We start from the raw sequence: 11456 nt of genomic DNA, 5'->3' as shown, positions 1-11456 counted from the left end.
CGGGCAGCAGTGTATTGGATGAGATGAAGTTTACAAATGGTGGAGGATGGGAGGACATTGACGTCATTGAATCTGGAGGTAACGAAGACATGAATGAGGGTTTCAGCAGCAGACGGGCTGAGGCAGGAACGGAGACGGGTGATGTTACGGAGGTGGAAGTAGGTGGTCTTTGTGATGTAGAGAATACGGGGACGGAAGCTCAGCGTCAAATAGGATGCTGAGGTCGCGAACAGTCTGGTTCAGCCTGAGACAGTGGCCAAGGAGAGGGATGGAGTCAATGGCCGGGGAGAGGGATGGAGTCAGTGGCCAGGGAGAGGGATGGAGTTAATGGCCGGGGAGAGAGATTGAGTCAGTGGCCGGGGAGAGAGATTGAGTCAATGGCCAGGGGAGAGGGGTGGAGTCAATGGCCAGGGGAGAGGGATGGAGTCAATGGCCAGGGGAGAGGGATGGAGTTAATGGCCAGGGGAGAGGGATGGAGTTAATGGCCAGGGGAGAGGGATGAAGTCAGTGGCCGGGGAGAGGGATTGAGTCAATGGCCGGGGAGAGGGATGGAGTTAATGGCCGGGGAGAGGGATGGAGTTAATGGCTGGGGAGAGGGATGGAGTTAATGGCCGAGGAGAGGGATGGAGTTAATGGCCAGGGAGAGGGATGGAGTTAATGGCCGGGGAGAGGGATGGAGTTAATGGCCGGGGAGAGGGGTGGAGTCAATGGCCAGGGGAGAGGGATGGAGTCAATGGCCAGGGGAGAGGGATGGAGTCAATGGCCGGGGAGAGGGATGGAGTCAATGGCCGGGGAGAGGGATGGAGTTAATGGCCGGGGAGAGGGATGGAGTCAATGGCCAGGGGAGAGGGATGGAGTCAATGGCCAGGGGAGAGGGATGGAGTCAATGGCCAGGGGAGAGGGGTGGAGTCAATGGCCAGGGGAAAGGGGTGGAGTCAATGGCCAGGGGAGAGGGATGGAGTCAATGGCCAGGGGAGAGGGATGGAGTCAATGGCCAGGGGAGAGGGATGGAGTCAATGACCAGGGGAGAGGGATGGAGTCAATGGCCAGGGGAGAGGGGTGGAGTCAATGGCCAGGGAGAGGGATGGAGTCAATGGCCAGGGGAGAGGGATGGAGTTAATGTCCGGGGAGAGGGATGGAGTTAATGGCCGGGGAGAGGGGTGGAGTCAATGGCCAGGGAGAGGGGTGGAGTCAATGTCCGGGGAGAGAGATGGAGTTAATGTCCGGGGAGAGGGATGGAGTTAATGGCCAGGGGAGAGGGATGGAGTCAATGTCCGGGGAGAGGGATGGAGTTAATGTCCGGGGAGAGGGATGGAGTTAATGGCCGGGGAGAGGGATGGAATCAATGGCCGGGGAGAGGGATGGAGTCAATGACCGGGGAGAGGGATGGAGTCAGTGGCCAGGGTAGGGAGCTTGTAATGAGGGCCGAAGACGATGAATTCAGTCATCCCAATGTTTAGATTGAGGAAGTTACGGCTCATCCAAAACTGATGGGCGGGTTGACTGAGGTTCAGCTGAAGTGAGTGTTATGAGAAAGCACTTGGAAACTGAACCACAAGTGGATGTGCGACCAGATTGATGGACTCCGAGCGATTGGGAGGCGATGAAGACTTGTGAAGAAAATTCTTCCACATAATTATCACCCCTGACAATTGGAGCCAATGTTTAAAAACATTATGTAAAGACAAAGGCCATCAGACGTCTGGGAAGGAAAAGGTGAAACACCCTGACATTTACTTACTATTTTTTAGATTAACCCATTCAGTCAGTTCAGTGACTGTTCTCTCTTTTATAGACAGGGCTCAGGAGAAGAGCTTGGCTAAATTTCATCTAAACACATCAACACCGGGTAAGTGTGATGATTCGTTCCAATAATACGTAACTATAATAGTTTCAGTACAAGCCAAACATCAGGTACAAACTAGCAATTCGCTCGCTATCAAGTTCATCAATGTCTCAGTGCCTGTGATACCGTGAGGCCTGCCTCTTATCAGAGCGCAGTGCAGCGCAGATTCACCAGAATGTTACCGGGGCACCAAGAGATTACATAAACCAGACTTGTATTCCCCGGAATATCGAAGATTAAGGGGTGATTTGATTTGATTGAGGATTTTAGGATTTTGAAAGGAATTGATAGGGTAGATGGAAAGAAACTTTTTCCACTGGTGGGGGAGTCTAGGACAAGGGGACATAACCTTAAAATCAGAGCCAGGCCATTCAGGAGAGAAGTTGGGAAACATTTCTTCATGTAAAGGGTGGTAGAACTCTCCCACAAAAAGCAGTAGATGCTAGCTCACTTAATCATTTTAAATCTGAGATTGATAGATTTTTACTAGCCAAGGGATATGGAGCCAAGACGGGTGGGTGGAGTTAGACTACAGATCAGCCATGATCTCATCGGATGGCGGAACAGGTTCGAGGGGCTGAATGGCCTCCTCCCGTTCCTATGTTCTTATGTTCCTAAATGAGCCTGGAAGGGTCAAGGACTGGTGCAAATCTAGTAGAATGGCAATGCACTAATAGAACTCGACAGGGGTGAAATTCGATTTGGGCGTGGATGCAAACAAAGGCAGACTCGCATTGGCCGACCGTTAGACGAGGCCATACCGCTCGTGTTGCCTCTCTGCCCAAGTTCAATTTCGCCCCCTACGTGTCCACCCCTCCATCTGCAACCCTTCAGTGTGCTTTTAACTGCTCGCATCTATTCATTTATTAATTCCCCATCGCGACCAGCTCCTCATGTGTACCCAGTCAGAGCTTTCATGTGAGGGGACTATTACACTTAGGTGCGCTTAGAAAATTCACAACTTGAGGACCTCTAAGACCTTTTCCCAGCGCTGGGCAGGATGCAGGGAGCAGCACGGCATGTGTGAAAAGAGTTTGTGCCCCACAAACCCCTCCTCCCTATGTTTGGTGGCCCAAAATGACCTCAAACCTAAAGTAGTCCAAATTGGGCCTTTGACAGTAGAAGTGGCCCAATCCACTCCCTTAGGACTATGAATCTGTCCCTATGGTCACGCATTTGCAATAATAACATAAATAATATGGAAATCCTAATATAAATAATACCTGCATTTGTTTGGCACCTTTAACACTGGAACATCTCAGAATGCGTCACACAATGAATTGCTTAGAGGTGCAGCAACTCTTGTTCTATAGGCAAGTGATGCCATTTTGAGCTTTGCTGTAAGGTCCTAATTTCTGGAATTTCCTCCCTAAACCTCTCCGCCTCTCTCTCCTCCTTTACGACGTTCCTTAAAATCTACCTCTTTGACCAAGCTTTTGGTCAACTCCCCCAATATCTTCTCCCTGTGGCTCGGTGTCAAATTTTGTCTGATAATCGCTCCTGTGACGCGCCTTGGGACATTTTACTACGTTAAAGGCGCGATATAAATGCAAGTTGCTGTTGTTGTTGCTAGCAAAAACCCACAAGCAGCAACGAGAGGACTAACAGTTAATCTATTTTCGGGTGATATTGGTTGATGGAGGAATGTTGGCCAGGACATTGGGATAGGGAATTCTTTCTATCTTGCATAGATTGTAAGAAAAAAACGTTTCTGGAATGCTGTTGAATTTTTCTATTTTACATCTTGGCACAAGTCTAAAGATTACATTGAGAACAGATGAGGCCAATTCTCCATAATGTTCACTTACTCAGTGGTGAAGCAGTCATTGAAAACATTCCCTATAGACGAGAGATGAGTGTTGGTTGACAGGAGGAGACTTATAGTGGAGTTTGGATATCAACAATTCCCCCAGTGATTGTACATGGTTGGAATTCTGTGTCACCGTAACACTTTCATTGCAATAATATTCAAACCCCGCCATAATTTATTCTTGGAAACATGCGGAAAAGATTCCCACGGGAGAGATGAATCACAAGAGATTCTATAACATGTATTTATAGGCACCACACTAAGAAATGGTTTGATATGTGCTGCTGGCTCAATTGATTTCAGCCCATGTTACAATTTTCCAGTAGGCTTTGGCATTTATTCCTGTAACATTCCAGGAATCTTGATAATCCATTGCAATTTGAACCCCCTCCCGTTGGTGTGTTAATGACCATTAATGCTTCATATTAACTTACTGGCCAGTCATAAACCAGTTTGACCATGGACACTACACTGCCCTTCTGCTGATTCCTGAAGCCATTTGGTTATTGTTACTCTTCCAATCAAGTCTTTCCATAGTTGTCCTACCATCTCAGATTTTCTCTGCACCGTAACTTCAGCGGAAACCCCATTTACGAGGGTAAACAAGGTTCCCGATCACCTTCCGGCGAAGTTACAACTTCGGAGCAGGAGAAGCCTCGAGGAAGTTCACATTCATGGTTTTCTCCCACTTGGAACCCATCCCATCACCTTCTGAGGGTGCTGGCTTCCATCAATATATAGAATTGCATAGAATGTACAGCACAGAAACAGGCCATTCGGCCCAACTGGTCTATGCTGGTATTTATGCTCCACATGAGCCTCCTTCCACCTTATTCCATCTAACCCTATCAGCATAACCTTCTATTCTTTTCTCCCTCATGTGTTTATCTAGCTTCCCCTTAAAGGCATCTATGCTATTCGCCTCAACCTCTCCTTGTGGTAGCGAGTTCCACATTCATTCTCTGGGTAAAGACATTTCTCCTGAATTGCCTGTTGGATTTACTAGTGACTGCTTTATATTTATGGCCCCTGGTTTTGGAGTCCCTCACAAGTGGAAGCATCTTCTCGTCGTCTGATACACCTCACGTACCCTTCTTCTCACTTTACTGCTGGTGCTTCTAAGAGAAAGGGATCGCAGAACATTGGATCCTCCTGTGCTCTACTAATAGGACAAAAATTGATGCCCATCATTGCAGGCCTGGGAACAGGTCAGGCGCCTAGCATTTGATTTCCGTTCTGGATTGTGTGAGGTGGAGACAGGCCAGGAAAGAAGGGCAGATAGCTCAGAAAGATAGAAGATTGCATCACGTAAGATGTTTTTCATTTGTGTTGACGGATATACTGTTCGTAAGATGCTTGTTACACACTATCATTATACCCTTTAATAGCCTTTAATAACAACAGATTAACTTTTGGAGAGCTGGGGGCAGAATGTAAGCTGCGGGAGCGTTGACACCAGTCACGTGACAGATCTACCATCAGGGTGACTAACCGCAAGACTTATCAAATTAACAGCATAAGAACGTAACTGAGTTAAAATCGCCCTGTGTGATTTCAGCAATGAACCCATAGCCATATTCATATGAAAACCCTCTGTGCAATTTTTCAAGAAACATATTCTGATTAAAATAAATGCCTTGGTCAAAACAGCAGGCCAAGGAATTTCATTCGGTCCTGCGGTCTAATATTGGACTGTGTGATTTCAAGCCAAACGTTTAAGTAAGAGACTATGCACCCTTCAAAGACCACTTTTTCCAGTGGATATTATCACCAGCTCTCGCCAGTTTGATTAAATTGTAAGAAAAGGTATTTTTTAATTATTTGTTTGCAGGATGTGGGTGGTGCTGGCTTTTATTGCCTGACCCTAGCTGCCCTGAGAAAGGTGGTGGGCCTTCTTCTTGAACAGCTGTCGTCTTAGCGACGATGGTCCTCTCACGCTGGCGTTACGTAGGGAACTCCAGGATACTGACCCAGCGAAGATAATGGAATGGCGATAGGTGTCCAAGTCTGGATGGTGCGTGACTTGGAGGGGAGCTCGGAGGCGATGGTGTTCTCATGACGATGCTACCCTTGTCCTTCTTGGTGGTAGAGGTCACAGGGAAAGTGCCTCATCACATCTCAAAAACAAGTTCACATCCAGTGAATTACTTTCAAGTGCAGTTCATGGGTTGTTATGTAGATAAAAGTGGCAGCCATTTTGCACACAGTAAAATTGTAAACTAAAGTTCAAATAGCCCATGGTGACCCTTTGGATATTAATTGCTCGGGGATTAAGCACCTGGGCCTGATGAACAATTTCTATCCTGCCGTACTGGGGTCGAGTTCTTCTCCAATGGGCTACTGTTCTCCTTTTGCTTTTCTTTCTATTTCCCTCCTCTCATGAAGGTGTGGACTTTCATCGGTTGCCCAAGTGCCTGTTCCCCCTGGTCTTTGTGAGTGTCAGCATCGCAGCCAGGACCCAATTGCAGATGTCCTTGAGAAGCATCATGACAAGGAGCTCAGCAGGAACCCCAATGCTCAATGTCATCACCTAGCATCAGGACCTAGAAAGGTTTGCTTTGAGATCAGCTTGGAGAGGGGAAGGACAATCATGTGCTTAAAGCACTTCAGGCCGATAGTCTTGGGCAAGGGTTGTATGTGCATTGATTTGGGCACCAAGTTGGCCAACATTCTTGCCTTGCCTTAGTGATCGCTCCAGTGTGGAAGCAATCAGATTCTTTTCAAAGATCTTCCCACCTGGATGACCAACTCCTTAAGGGCAAGAAGCCTAAAATTGGACTTTTCCTTTCTCACATTTCAGGAATTCGTCCCCTTCTTTGCCCTTTACATTGTTACTATCCCAGTCTATATTGGGATAATTGAAGTCCCCCATTATCACTACTATATATTGGGAGAACTCCCCCATTATCACTACCATATAATTCTTGCATCTTTCTGTAATTTGCCTGAAAATTTGCTCCTCTATCTCCTTTCCACATTTGGTGGCCTATAATATACACCCAGCAGCATAAAAGCTCCTCTATTGTTCCTTAATTCTAACTAAATAGATTCTGACTTTGACCCCTCAACTACATCATCCCTTTCCATTGCTATAATAGTTTCTTTGATCAATACTGCGACCTAGCCCCCCTTTCTTTCCTTCCGTATCTTTCCTGAATACCTTGTAGCCAGGAATATTAAGTACCCAATCCTCCCCCTCTTTGAGCTATGTCTCTGTTATTGCCATTATATCATAGCCCATGTGGTGACTTGAGCCTGCAGCTCACCAACCTTATTTACCACGCTACGTGTGTTTACGCACACACACTCTAAACTCATCTTAGATTGCCTCGCATTTGCCTCCTGCCTGATCCTTCCTATTTCTGAACTACTCTTTACTTTAGTGCTACTTGTCTCCCCCACTCCTCTGTGCTCCTTGTTTCTCCTCTTCAATTCTGGTGCCCACCCCCTGCCAAAACTAGTTTAAACCCTCCAATTCTGGCCACTACACTTTAGGAAGGATGTCAAGGCCTTAGAGAGGGTGCAGAAGAGATTTACTAGAATGGTTCCAGGGATGGGGAACTTCAGTTATGTGGAGATACTGGAGAAGCTGGGGTTGTTCTTAGAGCAGAGAAGGTTGAGGGGAGATTTAATAGAGGTGTTCAAAATCATTAATAGTTTTGATAGAGTAAATAAGGAGAAACTGTTTTCAGTGAAAGAAGGGTCGGTAACCAGAGGACACAGATTTAAGGTGATCGGCAAAAGAACCAGAGGCAACATGAGGAAACATTTTTTTATGCAGTGAGTTGTTATGATCTGGAATGCACTGCCTGAAAGGGAGCATGGTACATCGGCGAGACCATGCAGACACTGCGACAACGGATGAACGGACACCACACAACAATCGCCAGACAGGAGGGTTCCCTCCCAGTCAGGGAACACTTCAGCAGTCAAGGACATTCAGCCTCCAATCTTCGGGTAAGCGTTCTCCAAGGCGGCCTTCGAGACACATGACAACGCAAAATCGTCGAGCAGAAATTGATAGCCAAGTTCCGCACCCATGAGGACGGCCTCAACCGGGATCTTGGGTTCATGTCACGCTACATGTAACCCCACCAGCGAAAAAAAGTTATCTGTTTTTAATACAACTGGTCATTCTCTCTCTCTCTTTCTGCCTTTCGGGTCTCTTTCTCTCTCTGTCTTTGTGATCTGACCCATTGTGTATTCAGTATACTGGGATGTAATGTTTTCCGTGGCTAACCTGTCTGAACACCAATGACACCTTTGATTGCTGTGATCGTCTCCCAGCCGAGGTGTGATAGGGGGCAGTTGGAAAGATTATCTGTAATCACCAGGCATTGTTCTCTGACTATATATGCTGTGCGTTTTTAGAACCCTTCACTCACCTGACGAAGGAGGAAAGCTCCGAAAGCTTGTGATTTAAAATAAAACTGTTGGACTATAACCTGGTGTTGTGAAAGTCCTTACATTTGAAAGGGCGGTGGAAGCAGATTCAATAGTAACTTTCAAAAGGGAATTGGATAAATACTTGAAGGGGAAAAAGTCACAGGGCTATGGGGAAGGAGCAGGGGAGTGGGACTAATTGGATAGTACTATCAAAGTGTCGGTACTGGCACGATGGGTCGAATGGCCTCCTTCTGTGCTGTATCATACTTCAAAAAAGTGCTTCATTGGTTATAAAGTGCTTTGGGACCTCCTGAGGACCTGAAAGGAAATTATAAATGCAAGTTCTTTCTTTTAACAGTCTTAATCCAGTCATGCGATCTGGTCAGTCGAGGCGGGAAAATGTTTTGGAAAAGTTGCAAGGGGCCCTGTGTGCAGATCTCATGTCAACCATTCCCGAGCTCTCACAGGCAACAGACAGCAGCACTGGTGAAATGCTGAGCCAAGTAAGTAAGTTGGGGGGAGGAGCGTCCTGTTGTTTATCTAAGCACGCTCCTGCTGCAAGAGACGTCTTATCCTACAATTGAAAAAGGATGTTTAATTGTTGCCGCAGAAGCACCAACCGTACTTACGCTGAATTGCATTGCTAAGATATTCTGACCACAGTCCCATTGGTGCGGTTACAGTCTCAGAAATGTACATCTGCTGCGGCAGAGGACCCAGGGAGAGATCCAGTGGAGATATGAAAATAATTCCAGTAGCTCAAAACACAATCGCCAGATCAAGGTTCTGGGCGTGTTACTGAAGGTTTACTTAGATATCAAGGCTGGTGAAGCCACTCTCAATAACCTAGCGAGTTAGGCCTCACCTCTAAGAGTGATCGAAGATACCACAGCCAAAAAATGTAGAGTAAAGAAGGGTAGGAATGTCCCAAAAAGTTAACAGAGACTACTCAGCGAAATAACATTTTCCTAATTAGAAGCAGCACTATTGATGCACAGACTAGTATTTGATTCAAACAGACCATTATTAAGGTGTCAATGGTGGCTCAGCGGGTAGCACCCTCACCTCCAAGTGAGAATTGTTGTAGGTTCAAAGTCCCACTCTAGAGACTTAAGTACAAAATCTAGGCTGATACTCCCAGTGGAGTACTGCACTGTTAGAGTTGCTGTCTTTCAGAAACAGCATTAAACTAAGACCCCATCTGCCCTCTTGGGTGGATATGAAAGATCCCATAGCACTATATGAAGAACAACAGGGGGAGTTCTCCCTGGTGTCCTGGCCAATATTTACCCCACAACCACTATCACTAAGACAGATTATCTGGCCGTTATCACCTTGCTTTTCACAAAATGGCTGCCGCATTTCCGACCTTACAACAGTGACTGCACGTCAAAAGTCCTTAATCGGCTGTAAAGCATTTTGGGACGTTCTGAGGTGGTGAAAGGCGCTATATAAATGCAAATATATAAATTCTTTCTAGTATTTGATTCATACAGATTAGTATTTGATTGGTGCTGCTGACACAGTTAGCAAAAGGTTAATGCAGAATTCAGACTGCACACCTGACAATGAAGCTAGTTTGTAAATTCCTGCCCCTACGGTTTGGGTGGGCCGGGTCGGGATGTATAGCTGGTGTGTGTACACAATAAGGTTTTGGAGCATTACACAAGGAAGTAAGTTCTCTTTGTTCCTTTACAATAATAGCCTCGTGTAGGACTGGAATTTTTCAGTGAATGATCGAAATTTACACCTTAATCCTTTGTCAATGGTCCAGTCATTGTTTTATGATTACCCATTCCAGTGTATATTACCATACACTTATCTACAGTAAACTGGCCCGGATCCGTTTGATTACTGTTACTCTCTCTTATACCCATTACCTAATTACATAGCTCCGTACTCTCAGCAGATTTTACATTTACATGACATGCCCTCCTCTATATCATCTATGATTAGGTTGAGCACCAAAGAGTCTTGCAGGAACTACTGCCCTCAGACAGAGTCCCATGAATCACCCCCTGTTGCTTTCCATTGTCAAGGCAGTTTTCAACACAGTCATTATTGGCCATTCACTCCATGACCCTTTAAAAGTCTTATGTGTGAAATTATATCAAATGCTTTCCAAAAATGCAATTAAATCATGCTTGTCCCTATCTACACTCACCGTTTCTCCTTCGAAGAATCAACAACAACAGCTTGCATTTATATAGCGCCTTTAATGTAGTAAAATGTTTCACAGGAGTGATTATCAAACAAAATTTGACACCGAGCCACATGAGGAGATATTAGGACAGGTGACCAAAAGCTTGGTCAAACAGGAACATCTTAAAGGAGAGAAGTAGAGAGGTGGAGAGGTTTAGGGAGGGAATTCCAGAGCTTAGGGCCTAAGCAGCTGAAGGCACGGCCGTCAATGGTGGAGTGATTAAAATTGGGGACGCGCAAGAGGCCAGAATTGGAGGAGCGCAGAGATCTCGGAGGGGTGCAGGACTGGAGGAGATCACGGACATAGGGAGGGGGCGAGGTCACTGAGTGAAAACAAGGATGAGAATTTTAAAAGCGAGGTATTGCCGGACTGGGAGCCAATTTAGGTCATCGAGCACAGGGGTGATGGGTGAGGGTCTTGGAGCCAGTTAGGATACGGGCAGCAGAGTTTTGTGTGAGCTCATTTGTGAGGATGTGTAAGGAATTGCCTGTTGCCTCTAAAACCATGAACTCTTTTGGCACATGTACTTTTTAGATGATCAATGGTATCCCATAGAACACTCTTGAGAATTCTTCCCACTATTAGGCTAACTGGTCTGTGATACCTTGATTGATTTTGAGCTCTCCCTTTATATTATTGGGAAAATATTCGCTATCTTCCTGTTCTCCGATGCACTCTCTGTGCCAACGAAGCTCCAAAACAGAACCAGAACCTGTGGGACTTTCAAGTCTAAGCCATCTGGTCCATGAGCTTTGTAGACTTTTAATACTTCGAGTTTCTTCGTAACACGTAATAATGAAAGACTTGCTTTTATATAGCGCTGTTCACGACCTGAGAATGTCTCAAAGCGATCAATGAATTATGTTTGAAGTGTAGTCATTGTTGTAAGCGAGAAAGGAATAGAAGGATATGGTGAGAGGGTGAGATGAAGAAGGTTGGGAGGAGGCTGGTGTGGAGCATATGCGCTGTCATAGACCAGTTGGGCTGAAGGGCCTGTAGGCTCTATGTAACTCTATGTAATGTAGGAAACACAGCAGGCAATTTATGCACAGCAAGGTCCCACAAGCAGCAATGTGATAACGACCAGATGATCTGTTTTTTTTTACTGATGTTGGTTGAGGGATAAATATATTTTTTTATTCGTTCATGGGATGTGGGCGTTGCTGGCAAGGTCAGCATTTATTGCCCATCCCTAATTGCCCTTGAGAAGG

At 45.9% G+C, this 11456-nt stretch overlaps 1 long non-coding RNA gene across 1 annotated transcript; it reads left to right on the top strand.

The window, feature by feature from the left end:
- Positions 1-1669: 1669 nt before the first annotated feature.
- Positions 1670-8089, top strand: LOC137305842 (uncharacterized). The gene is made up of 3 exons (XR_010958771.1): positions 1670-1716; positions 1796-1849; positions 7349-8089. It is a non-coding gene; the product is annotated as an uncharacterized lncRNA (long non-coding RNA).
- Positions 8090-11456: the final 3367 nt, after the last annotated feature.

This window comes from Heptranchias perlo, chromosome 41 (genome assembly GCF_035084215.1).
Source record: "Heptranchias perlo isolate sHepPer1 chromosome 41, sHepPer1.hap1, whole genome shotgun sequence".
Classification (NCBI taxonomy): domain Eukaryota; kingdom Metazoa; phylum Chordata; class Chondrichthyes; order Hexanchiformes; family Hexanchidae; genus Heptranchias; species Heptranchias perlo.
This window is presented reverse-complemented; position numbering and strand designations above follow the sequence as displayed.